Source organism: Diabrotica undecimpunctata, chromosome 6 (genome assembly GCF_040954645.1).
Source record: "Diabrotica undecimpunctata isolate CICGRU chromosome 6, icDiaUnde3, whole genome shotgun sequence".
Classification (NCBI taxonomy): Eukaryota; Metazoa; Arthropoda; class Insecta; order Coleoptera; family Chrysomelidae; genus Diabrotica; species Diabrotica undecimpunctata.
The window spans coordinates 64,913,609-64,927,683 of NC_092808.1; the positions used below are offsets into that span (position 1 = coordinate 64,913,609).

The following is a 14,075-nucleotide window of genomic DNA, read 5'->3' on the forward strand; positions in this document are numbered from 1 at the left end:
CACACACACACACACACACACACACACACACACACACACACACATGTTATAATGTTTTCCAATAGATTTTAAGTAATATTGGTACTTTTTCTAGTTCTGATTTATATTAATTTTATAAATAAATTATAAATAATTATAAATTATTAGTCCAGTTCTATATAAACAAAAAAAAGTAACATAAAACAAAGAATATTGTGGAATGACTGTTATGGTGATGTTCTTCGCTCCTCAAGCTCTTATGTTTCCACCAAGCGCCAACTGAAATATTTAAAAGTAAAAGAATGACAACCTGTTGAAGGAAAAAAACAGTTCAAGACTAATGAATAAAAATACAGCAAAACAATAAAAATTTGAATAAGATAATAAAATAGAAGTTGATTAAACGTGAATATTAACACAGGATCTGTCGCACTCAAAACCTTTTCCGTGGACCATTTAATCGAGCTGAGATAAAATGAAATACTTGAAATTAGGTGAAATACATAAAAATAAATTAATTCTTTTAATTAAGATTTCACTTTTATATTCGCTTATATACCTTTACATTCTTTTAAAAGTAGATTACCTATCTATATATAAAAACGATACGCATACCAGTATTAATATATTAATTTATCGTTTGTCACCATTTCAATCGGACCGGTCTCTCACCGTATCTAATAATTTTGATTGGTTGAAACTCGGTGAATGGGCAGCAAGCGACTTTACATAATCGTTTAGCACTGCACCTTGGAGTGGTCCCAATAATTTATGATTCAATTTAATTTACTACAAGTTTCTATGTTATTATTACGTGTCACCTACGCCTTACTGAAGTTATGTCTTTTTGTAAATTTGAGCTCTTAAGCGCACCTACCACCGCTTCGAAACCGATCGGTAGTCTTACTTAATTCTTGATTTATTTGCATATATTAAGTTTGGACGTAGTTTAGAAGACTGATTAGTTAATTCGAAGTCTTATTCTGACAGGTGGGTGGGTACTTAATAAGGATGCCATTATAGTAAACTCCTTGCTTTTTTGTCATAAATGTCCCAGTAGTTTTGTGTAAACGAGGAATCTTTGGTACTAGTAAAAATTCTTAATAGTCTTTTTTCAATTTAAGTGATGTTGTTTAGCTTTCGTTCTTTTAAATGACACGAAAACTCCATCTCTCTGATGGATAGTTTATGTCGTGTTTATCTGTTTTACCATTGTGATATTCGTTCTATTTTTCTTTCATATTATATCTCCCAGGTATTTAGCAGTTTTGATGCATTTTTCGCTTATTTTTTCTACGGGATTCTTATATACGCATAAAATGATAAGATGTTTCTATTTAATTGTCCTTTAAGATAATTTCTAAGCTTTTCTGTCCCATTTTTTTTTACTTTATTAGTTCTAATGTTTATTTTTTTTAAATGATCCAGATTTGTTTTTGTTCTTTGTATTTGTTAATAATAAGTAAGTCCACTGTAACTAATATCACAGTAGATAAACATTGTTATTCATCATGATTAATATGTAATTAATTGCTTTAAAATTTAAACGTGTTCGAGAATTTGCGATGTTTCTGTTATTTTTTAATATTTAACAAAACGTGTAATAAATGGGTTTAGCTGCACTTTTTATAGTATAGATGTAAAACAACTAACGAATAACATTTTTAATCTTATTTGCTAGTTTTTAGTAACACAATGTAGAATATCCGACAATCTAAACTATAGTAAAACCTTATTGAGTACGGTCTAATTAATACTTCCATTACCATAACCTACGCCGGTTTAATTAAAGACTTTTAAAATTTAACTTTTTTCTTAAAAAATATATAAATTTTGTCAGCACGAATGTGGAATTAAAATGAAATTACAGAAGAAAGTCAGAACAATACGTGACGTTTATTATAAAGAAATTAATACACTCCCCGATTTCTGTTTCCCTATATCAACGAGTTTCGATAAAGGAATATAAAGGAAAATATGATTTTTGCAAGGAAATTTACCTGTTAAGTATTTTCACTGTCTTTTATTTTTATATCTACCTGATAATCAGATAATAGAAAGTAGGAATGATACACAGAAGAATATAACATTTTATATTGACCAAAGGCCACCTTATATAGAATACAATGCAACTTATTCGACTTGACACTAAATAACCAGCATAATGGTACCGCTCTACGGGAAACATACATTAATAATGTTATACAATCTTAACATACCTCCAGAGAAAAGTCAAATATAACACCTTCTAGGAAGCAGTTCCCGGTAATTGTGCTTTAAAAACGCAAACAGTTAAAACTCAAACACGAATACCAAAACACGAAACATTGGTATGCAGGTTCCGATGTAAATATGCATTCAGACTATAACTATCAGCCAATTGAGCGAAAAATGTGTACAGAACTGGAGTTTGTAGGTGTATGTACTGTCAGAGACGTGCATTACTGGTTTCGGCTAAGGTATCTGTTTTCTTAGCTTAGTAAGTTTTTAATTCTAATTATGTACATCGTGGCTTTTCTATCATGGACTTAAAATACATACTTGTGTATACAATAAATCATCGTTGCTGTTTGAACCATTTGCTTTTGAATAATGCACTAATGAGAACTAGTCGCAGCACTTAAGTCGCTTAAGAACAGCAGGAAATACAATATAATACTATCAAAACATGATGACAACCCATACACTAAACAGTAAAAGTAAAACATAAATAGTAATTTAAAATTAATAAAAACATGGTTCAATATTTCGTCCCGTTATATATTTAATATCCTTTTAATATATATTACAACCATTATACCATTCTCACAGTGAAGTCACTCAAAAATAATATTCTTCTTAAAGGACCATACTTAAATCTAACAATGTTTTGCAAAATACAGAAAACTAAACATTTATCTTAATAACAAATCGGTACTATCTTTTAGAGGACATGACTTGTGATTTCTATGACTGAGACATTTACCACATGTTTCAATAAAATTTTACTGGACATTGTTATTTTGATTTGTTTAAAGTAGCAATATATACAATTTTGTGCAATATTTAGAATTTAATTGTATATTTGGTTTTTCCTGATTTAGTATCTATGTTATTCATTTATACTTGCACCTCTCTCAGCGAATATTAGTCTCTCAGTAAATATCAAATTATTTATAATCGCTAACCAAATTTTTGGAAAACTTTCTCTTTCAACAATGTCGATCGGCCTTCCTTAATGACTTTTGCCCCGAGTTTTTTTGGTAGAGTTTCTTCATTTACCATTCTTGTGGGGGTAGGTATTTTTATGTAACTTATCTCACACAGCCACACCTACTTCATCTTCGTTATCAGGTAGGATTGTTCATACTTCCTCTCCAGCTCTTCGTTAATTCTTATACGCCATACCTCTTGTTTATGAAAAGCTCTGTATATTTTTTAAATTTCTAGCTCTTGTTTGTATGCGTGAAAATTTCTGTACACTTAGCTTCACCTCAGTTTCCCGAATTATGTAATTATGGAATGTTTTAATATCATTATAACTAATATATTTATACGATTTTAATTTCTTTTTGTTTTAAACAAAAAACGTTCTTGACGGCTAGTAAGTATTTTTATAAAATTAGTACTAATCTAAATTGGAATTTAAAATTGCGCCCTTTGATCTCTTAAAATGACGGTTCGCATCTACATTCAATCAACTGTTAATTAAATTTAGATTTTTCCGTTATACCCCTTGCGAACGCCACTCATCTCAGTAGGCTGTGCGTGATCAGTTGCGAAGCTGCATCGCGCATATCGTCGACAGTAGGTCTAGTGACCTGAGTCGTTATGGGCGACCTGCAACTCCCCTGTTATGCAACCGTTGCACTCTTGTGTCAACATCGTTTCACTATCAATCAACGTTGACGTTACATTGACGTCAGGAACATAGTCGGGGGCGTATATCCAACAGTTCGTAATTATTACTGACAATTAGGAATTGGATATTCAATACCTTCATTACCTATAGCGAAATATCGACAATACTGTGTCGGGTAATTACTTGTATCAATGAAGACAGCGTAAGATTTATGAAAATATATATTTTTATTTAAAATGATTAAGTATTTGCGCATAGCGGTTGGTTTCTAATTACTAGACTCCATTTATTAAGATAAAAAGGATTTTGCTTTTTTGTTTTCGATTTGTTTAGACCGTTGGTCACGGATTCAGTCACATTTGACGAATACTTTATTATTATCATTAACATAATATTTTGAAAGTAAAAATTATATTTATTCTTCTGAATTCCAAATTAATTAATCTTAATCTCTAAATAATTAATTAATGTTTTGAACATTAAAAAAAAACATATTTTTTATTATATTTTGACTGTGGCTTTTCACAAAAATGTTTTCATTTTGAAATTTATTTGAAAAAGATGTTGATGATAACATGCATGTTTGAATTTAAGTCTGGTTATGGCAAACATAAATCTATGTGGAACAAGAAATGGTTTGTGATAGTACTTTTAATTTTTGATTATATCTTTGTGATAGCTGATATTACAAATTGAACACAAGCAATCAACAAAAACCTGGATACATAGGAAATTTACAAGGAAGTTAGAAACGAAGTGAACTGTGAGATAAAGAAACTAAAGTAAACATACTGGAAAATATTCTTAGTAGAAATAGAGCTTGGTATGTGTGAACGTCAAAGAAGATCAGGAATATGCTGAGAGGAAGAAAGAAGAAAATACAAACAAACATTATAAAACCAGAAGTCTAACAAGAACACTTCAATAATCTGTGCAATGCCATCGATATATAAAGAACAGAGATAAACTGAGATAAACAAGAACAAGTCGCTGCAATCATATCGATAGAATAGACTCAAAAAGAATCGAGAAATGGACAAAAACAAAAAAACCCAATACAAAAAGACCACTAGAAAGACCATTGAAGAGGTAATCTGACAGCTGGATATCAACAGCACAAGAGCTAGGGTGATAGAATAAAGGGGAACATGTCCTACAAGAAGAAGAATTAGATAAGTCAGAAGCTACCAATAGCGCTTCTATCTAGTCGACTCTTTTATTAACCACGTATATTAATTAGATGCTAATAAACAAAAATACTATTTGGATTGTGTATATATTTACTGTTATCTTCCCAAATTATGGTAAAATGTTGACATTTGTAAACACACTGGCTAGATTTTAAACATTCGGCATAGGTTTTCGTTGAGATCATGAATTCTGTAGATTCTTTAATATTGAGTTATACCGCATATTTAAATCTCTTTCCGACACAGTCCCATATAGACTATTTCCCGATAAGAAAAGGAGATATAAGTGAATGTAAGAACTGCATGTAATGGTCAGCGAGACTGAATCAACAGCAAGATAAGAAAGAAGTGTTTTATTTCGGGTAAGAATAATAGAAAACAATAGCTGGTACATAAAAAAGAAAGTCCTAAGAAAATTTGAGGTTACTCAGTATTTAGTTCTTATTTACTGTGATTGATATTAGATTGGATAACACGGAAATACAGAGTAATATTGAGTGATGCCTGAAGTCTACTGATAATGTAGAGTTAGTAGACAATATTAAAGGGGTTAAAGGTTTGAACACTTTGAATGTGAATTTTAAGATATATATTTACGACTACAAATAAGATGATAACTTTGATTAAAATGATTTAAAAAAATAATAGTTAGTTAAAATACCGTAGATGGAATAGAAGGATGTGAGTGGTCTGGTTTGTATGAGCAAGACTCCAATGAAACTAAAAGTAAATTTCTATAAAACCAGCTATGATCTTCTAAACTTAATGTAAGGCAGTTAAAAGAAAGAAGAATGGTGGTGAAGATAAGAATGCTTAGATGGATTAGAAGGGTAAAAAAACACGATACAACTATAAATACATGTAATAAGAGTCCAGAAGTAGCACCAATTGATGCTAAGAGTATAATTGAAGATGTTTAGGGTATATTAAACGTTGAAAGGAAGAATTGCACAATACGAAGAATTGCCGAGTTTTAAATTCCTGCAAGCAGTATGAGAGAAAGGTCAACTAAGTTTTGGCGGGAGACATATGTGTCAGTGAGATTTTTATTAGTATGATCCTAACTAGAAACTTACAGAGAAATTTTATTACCAATACTACATCGCAGGAATGAAGGTTAAGAGAATGACGCATTCACATAGTTCTCTCCTTAATTATATGATATCTTCTTCTTCTTAAAGTGCCTATCCGTTCCGGATGTTGGCGATCATCACGGCTATCTTTACTTTGTTTATTGCAGCGCGGAACAGTTCAGTGGTAGTCGTGTTATACCACTTTCGTAAATTTTGAAGCCAGGAAATGCGTCTTCTTCCCGGTCCTCTCTTACCATTTACCTTCCCTTGGAGAATCAGCTGGAGAAGGCCGTAACGTTCTTGATTTCTCATTACATGTCCTAGATATTCCAACTTTTTAGTTTTGAAGGTCATGAGAATTTCACATTCTTTCCCCATTCTACGCAGGACCTCCACATTAGTAACTCTGTCAACCCAGGATATACGTAAGATGCGCCTATAACACCACATTTCGAAAGCTATATATCATATGATATATCTATATTATATGATATGATATATATTGTATGATATATCTATTCACAAATCGAAAAAAAAATTATACATAAGTAAGCGGCTTGTACGAAATAAAGAACATTTTCTACCTGACTAATCTTTCTCCCACACATTCTACTCGATTGGATCACTAAATCAACCTTTTTTATTAATAGAAGCACTCCTAATTGATTGGTAATTGATTGAAAAATCAGTTTTTATTGAATATTGTGTATACAAATGACTTCATTTGATTTTATAATAGCTGTTGTGATAGAATTATATTTTATTTCCGATAGTATAATAAATAAAACCTGTTTGGGTACTAACACACGCGATGTGGAATGCACTCTCTCGACGTTCATAACCTACCCCAATGGTAATTCTTTTGAGATAGTGGGACACCTGTGGCTCTGCCAGATTGAACGGAATGGTAATATGGGTTTTTTGCTTTTGTTTTATTGTTGACGGAAGATCCGTGATGAAAGATAGATTATTGAATATTATATGTATTACTATATATTGTTGAAATGAAAATAATTTTAAAACACTAAATTCGGGAAGTTATTAAAATATAAATATTATTAAGAGTAAACTAATCGAAAGTTGTGAGCTTAGTAGGAATATATTATATTTATTTACTGTCTCTTTCCAGACAATCACTAAAAATATTAATGAGTACTTCAATTTTTGAATTTATCTTTGTTATAGTAATAAACAGTTCGATCGGTCAAATCGGTTCTTATATTATGGGCGTTACATTTTTATACCTAATTGTCAGATTATACTTTGAAAACCTTTAAACAATTTTTTTTCACGAAAGTGACAGTTTGGGTATCAGTTCACGACAAACACTTTGAAGGAAGAGAAGACATGTATATATATATATATATATATATATATATATATATATATATATATATATATATATGTATATATATACATATAATATATATATATATATATGTATATATATACATATAATATATATATATATATATATAGATAATATACATAAAATAAATAATAATATTTTTACGGTTACACGAAAAATATACCTACACAATTACAGTATTAGGAATAAGGCATAATAAGGGAAAACTCATGTCCAAAGCCTAAATATTTTGTTAACTAGTGACACTTGTATACAACAACGTGTAATGAGAATTTAATTCGTTAAGAAGAAACAAAAGCAATCGAAGCTGCAATGGTTCGTAAATAATTTGCATGTCAACATTTATAAGCAAACACCTTGTCCGCATTACTATTACACATGTCTTGTTTGCCATCCGAGCTAGTGTGTAAATTGCCAACTGGCCTACTGCAATAGCAGTGTTGTTTATATCAGTGACGCTCGTAGCAGGCGGAGTTTTATATGAAAAGTATGACTAGAACTGTTGACTAACAACTATCACAACGTTTGACATCGTAATGGAGATTTATTTTAGAGTCTAACTGTACCACCAATGGAGAAACACTTAAATTTTAATCATAGATCATGTGGACAGCTTAATTACAGCTAATACTTCCTACAAGCAGCATGAATTTTGCATTTGCTGATATATAAGTGTTTTAAAATAAAATTAGGCATAGTTAGATTAATAAAACTAAGTATAGTACCTAAAAACACGAAATATTTGAAAAAATAATAAAATAATAAAATTCTGGCCATACGTGTCTTTATTAGTTGCCATCAAACTGTTTTATGCAAGCGAAAGCAATACACGTAATGACTTTTATTCTTCTGTTGTACTAATGATAGCTTGGAAAGGCTTCTTTATACTTCATCTAATTTACTTACCGTTGCACGTCATCCGCGTCATAGCCCGTGACGTCAAATGATACCAACACGAAATATTTACTCGGTAGGTGTGTTCTTTTTTAGAATCACTTTGCCGAGTACTCTGGCATTAAAGCCACTAGACATGTTTTATTATATACGCGTAGAAATAATATTTAAAGATTTCTATTAATGTTAACTTAAAGAAATACACAATAATATGTTTCATTTAATTTGTATAAATGCGTTATAAAGCGTTTTTATGAAAAACATTTGTTCGGAACCCACTGTAACTGTAATCGAACGAAGGTGCTAGTTTAGCATAAATTGGTAACACTTATTTGACAGTTGCGGTGTTGACTAATGTTAACAAGTAATGAAAAAATTTGTTTAGGTATTCCATTTTACATCTTTACACGACGCATACAACCGGATCAAATTGTTTTTAACAAGATTATTTTTTAACTCTTGTTTTGGTTCTATTTATTTACATTAAATATTAATTTGTTTTGTTGTATAATTGACTTTTGCAATAATTATGTGACCTATTTGACTTAAAATGGGTTCAGGTTTTTTTATACTTTGGCAACTATGTCAGCTTCAATCTCTGTCAATGATAGTGACCTGCAATGGTAAGTAAATTAGATGGACTGTATGTATGTAGGTATAGGTGAGCGGCGCACATCTACAAATATGCATAAAGTACCAAATAACCCGTTAAAAAAACAACAGATTTAAACAAAGTCGAATTAATTACTTACTCATTGGAAACAAAAACCTAATTAATTTTTTTTTGTAAAAATGGCAGCTAATTTGTTATGAACAATTTACTGCAAAATAAAAAAAGTAAAACATCGGTATTAAAAAACAATTCTCTTCCAGTTACGGGCGATATAAAAGCGAAATGAGAATATAAAATGTCAAATTCAAAAAATGATAACTTAGCCTTTACTAAAGCCTTTGAAACGTATAACCTTGCAAATTCTTTGTTGAGATACATCTTTTAAGCTAATTTTTTTTGCATATAGTCAGCTTTATGTTTAGTCCGTGATTATTTACATTGAATAAACACCGATTTTGCTTTTTCTAGAATTTTTGTTATGGATGAAAAATTAACACCTTCTTTAAAAAAATGGGCAAATTAAATTGATTGTACACACAAAATTTTCAAATAATAAATACTATATTCATGGGAAAATTATTTTGCCTGTCGTGAATTGTGTATATTCTGCAGACAAACAAAAAAAGGGAAAGTAAAATTCTTTATCAATATGATCAAAATTTTAAAGCGATGCGTCAAGTCAAATTGCTTAAAAGTTATTTTATTTCTTTATCCCAAATTAAATCTTGTTGCAACAATATAAGTCAGAAAATGATGAAGTTACAGTAATTATATGAATAGCTTATAAAAACAGGATTGCTCTATTAACATTTAAAAAAATAAGAAAATTATTATAAATATCGCAAAAATATTTTACAAAACATCGATTTTTCATCAAGTAAATCGAAACAATTACAATAACTTTTTAAACATTGCCTGCAGGAAAATATTTTTTCATATTTGAAAAGCTTGCATTTCTCTACAGTTTTCTAAGTTAGTCTTTTTTTTTTAATTGACAACAGCTTTGTTTATAAAACTTAGGAGATCTAACTACCGTCATTTGAAACAACCTCTTTTAAACTTTTTATGTACAAAATTCTATAAAGATTTCCATTTATTGGAATCTTTCACAAAGCTTCAAAAAGTGGTCCACACAATCAGCCAGCTTTCAAACTGACGGGAACTGTGGAGGGGAAACGAGCTATTAACTTTCTCCTTGTTTCTTGTTTATGGACTTTGACGTTTCTTTTTTTAATTTGTATGTACCTTTTGCGTATATTAAGAATATATACGATTTAAATAAATAAATTTTTACGTTTTTCTTTCATAAGTTATCCGTAGAATTACTGTAACTTCACCATTTTCTGACTTATATTGTTGCAAAAAAAATTAAATTGAATAAAAGATAAATAATGAAGGAATTGGCTTTAGTCTGTCGCAAGGTTTCAAATATTGTAAACTTTGTACTAGTTTATCTTTACGTAAAAACCATGAAATCAAACCAAAAATAATATCTGATAACATTATTTGTTTTGTGCGGTATGTATTTAAAAATTGTTAATTTAAAAATTTCGTTATCCATTTATCATTACCTATGTAATGTATACGTATTTTATACCCTATAGGAGAAAAAACAAAAACGATGTTTTTTGGATGTAAAAATTTAGGACTAAATGAAAGGTAACTACATTCAAACAAGATTAGTTTAAACTATACGTGAGAGACAATATTATTAAACTTTTGGTGAGGTTGTACGTTACGATTGCTTTAGTAGAAGCTAAGATGAATTTTTTTTAATTGACAACTGTTGGCCTCAATTCGCTCTTAAATCGCCCATAACTCGTAGAGAAATGTTCTTCCAAAAAAATGACACACGGCAAAAGGTGTTTATTTTTGCCAAATTCACCTAAATAAATGTATAGTAAAACCTATTTTTTATAATATATAACAAATTACCTGCCGTTTATACAAAAAAGTATTTTGGTTATTTGTTTTAAATGACATAATGAATGGATTCCACTTTGTGGAATAATAATTCAATATTATTTTTAGGTAGTTTAATGATAGCATTTCATTTGGCATTGCATGGCAAACTCCCCAAAATTTATTGTTTTAATCTTTAGGGGTGTAAATAGTAGTATCAATTTAACATTGCGACTAAATTTAGAAGTTGCGTCAGCTACCATCTTGATTTTAAAGGAGCACTGTTTTTGCACAATATCTTCGCCGTTTTTAACTTTTCTTTAAAAATAGTAAGATTAAAATTATTGCAAATTCAAATTCCTACAATTTCTATTTTACAATTTTTTTCGTGTGGTCAATATTTTCCGAGTTAAGGGAAAGATACTGAAAGGGGTGGAAGAATAATTATCGAATTACCTCGTTTATTATTCTCTTGATTGGATCCTAGGTTCCTTCCTGTTTATGGCTTGCAGCTGATGCTACGGTTCGTTAGGCTAATAATTTAAATACTAATTTTAGCAAAAAATAGAAGAGAGTAAGGTTGTTTAAGATATAATTGTCTCCATTTTTTTATGTACATTCATGTTGTAAAGTATTAATAAATGAAATAATTCAATAATTGTATTAAGTCACTATTTTTCCCTAAACTCGGCAATTATCGACTGCACGAAAAATTTACACAGAAGAAATTGTAGAAAATCTTAATTATAACAATTGGAGTCTGTGCGAGCTTATCAGAAACTTGAATATGGCCGAGATATTAAAAAATAACAATACTCATAAAACCAATCCCTGCAAGGTCTTACGCTCGCGCCTTTACCACATACGTATAACCTCAAATATTAATATTGACAAAAAATTAAGGAAATCAAAACTGTATAAAGTATAAAAATATTGACCACATGAAAAAAATTGTAGAGAAGAAATTGTAGAAAATCGCATTTCAACAATTTCAACCTATACCATTTTTGTTGAAAAGTTGAAAATGGCGGAGATATTATGCAAAAATGGTTCTTCATTTTTCTTTTCAAATTCCCACACATTATAGTCCCACAAAAAAAAAAGGTAAAAAACATTATTTTGATAAATCTTGATAATCTATAAACAAAAGGTACAATGAGAATCTGAAACAACAATATATTATGATCATGTTCACATAAAGTTATAAATCTTGACAAAAAAAATTTAAAGAATGTTAAATCAATTTTTACTTGATAAAAACAATAATCTTTTTAAGAACTGAACATATGGTATTAATTAAATAATAACAATTATTTTTTAATATAAGTGCAATATATATAACAAATATATGATATCGTGTAATGCGCTTTTATGAAGTAAATCAAGTTGCAATATGATGGTGATTAACAGGCATCTATTGCGCATTGGCTATTGTCTAATTGTTTCTTTTTTGTTGGCTTGATCAAACAATTGGGTAACTTCGGTACAATGATACGCCGATTTTATCTACTTTCCAAAATTCAATGCATTAAATGAGCATTAAATTACGGTTTTATTTCAAAATGAAAGTGAGGTGGTTTCTTTTTGCTTATTAACTTTTTGCTAACGGTTTGTATAACATTTAAGTCAAATTTTATATATTTTCTATTATCAAGTTTAGTTATATTGAGAGATTAAAATGATTCAATTAGATTCTATCATTATATTTTTTTATAATAGAGGAGTTTATACGAGTATACTATATATATATATATATATATATATATATATATATATATATATATATATATATATATATATATAAAACATGGGAGGAAGCAATTGATAGACGGATGTCTGAAAAAACATAAATATCCAAAAATCAGATTGGATTTATGCAAAGAAAATCAACAATAAATGTAATTTTAACTATAAAGCAACTAAGAGAAAATATAGAAATAAAGAAATAAACCCTAATGTGTTATTCTCAATATGAAAATTTATGGAGATCCTAACATTAAAGCTAGAGCAGGATTGATGAAATAAAATTAGCAAATAATCAAGTAGTAGAAACATTCAAATGTAACGATAAGGAATATTCTATAAAACTATCACAAGATCTACTATAATGCACAGAACTGAATGTTAAATAATTAAAATTAAAAGAAAAAAGAACGAATGCACAGAACACAAATGATACAAATAGAAATTGATGTACTAGGGGAACTCTAGGGGAGGTAACGATTGATGACAAAAGAGAGCATGGAGTAAGATGGTTAAGTCTAACGATATTCACATAATACAAAGAATTACTGAGTTTAAATTCCTGGAAGCAGTAGAAATTGAATACCAAATATGACTTGGTTAAAAAATTTTGGAAAAACGAAACAGGTTTGTTGGTACCAGAACCAAGGTAGAAAATTGGGGAGAAATGTAACAAAAAAGTCAAATACGCATGAGGATAAAGGTAAAGAGAATGATAATAAATTATAGTTACCATTTAAAAACGATTACACGTAATTGTTATATTACTTGGAGGAGTATGTAAACATCGCCCAGTATAAAGAGTCTGAAGTAGGCATAAAGAAGGTAACCGAATCTTATATACGGACCAAAGAATTAAGTTATAAGTTAAAAGGTTACAAGATAAGGATGTCCAATGGAAATCGTCCATTTGAGGGTTAATAGAGAAATGTCCCGAAATCGGAGAATACTTTTTTATATTATCCAGAATAGTGAAATATTTTGTGTACTTAAACTATAGATTTAGAAATAATAATAATCAGTACCGTTTTTTACCAGTTTTTATTGTTAATCAGTTGTTGGAATAATAAATTCCTAAGCGGAAAATAATTGGTCGTGACTTTGATAGTCAATTAAACGGTTTTTTTTAATATAAATTGTTATTATGGGTTACGTAACTTATCTAGATTACACATAGGGTTTATTCCTCGTAATATATGTAGACTGATTTCTAAATTGAGATAGTTAGTTTTATTCACGCAATTATAAATGTTATATTTAAACGACAGTGACCTTTGTGGTTGGCATCACATTATTAAGGAGAAAAGGCAATATCTGCAACCTGGTACTGGAGTTTTTCGTCATACCTCATTTAAGATTGCAGATTATTCGTATATATTTAACAGTAACCAAAATATTCAGTTATAGATTTTAAAAAGAGGTGTGAGAAACCCGTACCAAAAAGTTTCGTGGCTTAAAAAATCCTAAGGAC

General features: G+C 29.5%; 1 protein-coding gene across 7 annotated transcripts in view; it reads right to left on the reverse strand.

Annotated features, from left to right (window-relative positions):
- The window catches only part of LOC140443476 (uncharacterized), a 447,648-nt gene that overhangs the window by 337,871 nt on the left and 95,702 nt on the right, over positions 1-14,075 (reverse strand). The gene's annotated exons all lie outside the window — the stretch shown is intronic.